Genomic DNA, 853 nt, shown 5'->3' with positions numbered 1-853 from the left:
TACGCACACTCGCTCGAAGCTGTCTAGCCTGGGTTCGAATCCCGACCCAGCTCTAAACTGTCATCCTGGTGTTTCACAGGCAGGGTGATTCATCAACCTGTGTGCTGTTAAACTGGACGTCACATCTGCCGGAATGCCTCCCCACCCCCCCCCCCCCGTTCTCCACCTCTACCCTTCACTCATCTCTTCCCCCCTCCCCCTTCCCATATCTCTGCCCTCTCCCTCTTTCTCTCTCTCCCACCTCTTTCCCCCTCCCTCTCCCCCCTCTTCCTCTCTCTGTTTCCGAACTTATCTGGATGGTCGTTACACCTGTATAATAGTTATCTCCGCACTTATTCAGATGGTGGTTATCTCCACATTTATCCAAATAGTGGTTACCTGTGCATGTATCTGGGTGATGGTTATGTCTGGATGGTGGTTATCTCCGTACATATATGGACGGGAGTTATTACTGAATGGACCCTCCCCTCGCAGTGCCTTACCTGCCTTCCCTTCATGCTGACTTCCCTTCCCCCATCTCTCCTCTCTCCCCCACCCTTTCTCACTCCACCACCCCTCGTCGGTACCAGGTCTCTTTGGAGAATCCTTGGCTATTACTGGTCGGACTTTGTCTCCAACGAGCGGTTGCTGAGAGACTCAAATGAGATTTGTTACCTGCATAGTCCGTGAGCATCAGCTGCGGCTGTTTGGTCATATGGCTCATTATCCTGACGCTGATCCTACTCACCAGATTCTGTCAGTGAGGGAGCCTCATGAGTGGAGGAGGCCAATCGGCCAACCATGTGCCTTGTGGTTGCAGTATGTTGATCAGCATCTCAAGGATATGGGGATGGGCCAGGCATCTGCCTGTGAG

At 52.9% G+C, this 853-nt stretch overlaps 1 protein-coding gene across 4 annotated transcripts in view; it reads left to right on the top strand.

Moving 5' to 3' along the window:
* Positions 1–604: 604 nt before the first annotated feature.
* Positions 605–853, top strand: part of LOC147031969 (uncharacterized) — a 500,872-nt gene continuing 500,623 nt past the window's right edge. For all 4 annotated transcript variants that reach the window (XM_085853597.1, XM_085853570.1, XM_085853580.1 and 1 more), the window contains exon 1: positions 605–853. This exon is cut by the window's right edge and continues 248 nt beyond it. The gene's annotated coding sequence lies outside the window, so the exon portion shown is untranslated.

The sequence above is a fragment of the Eptatretus burgeri genome, chromosome 2, assembly GCF_056783735.1.
Source record: "Eptatretus burgeri isolate ZD-2024b chromosome 2, Ebu_testis_v1, whole genome shotgun sequence".
Lineage (NCBI taxonomy): Eukaryota > Metazoa > Chordata > Myxini > Myxiniformes > Myxinidae > Eptatretus > Eptatretus burgeri.
The sequence above is the reverse complement of the archived record's forward strand: the minus strand, read 5'-3'. Positions and strand labels throughout refer to the sequence as shown.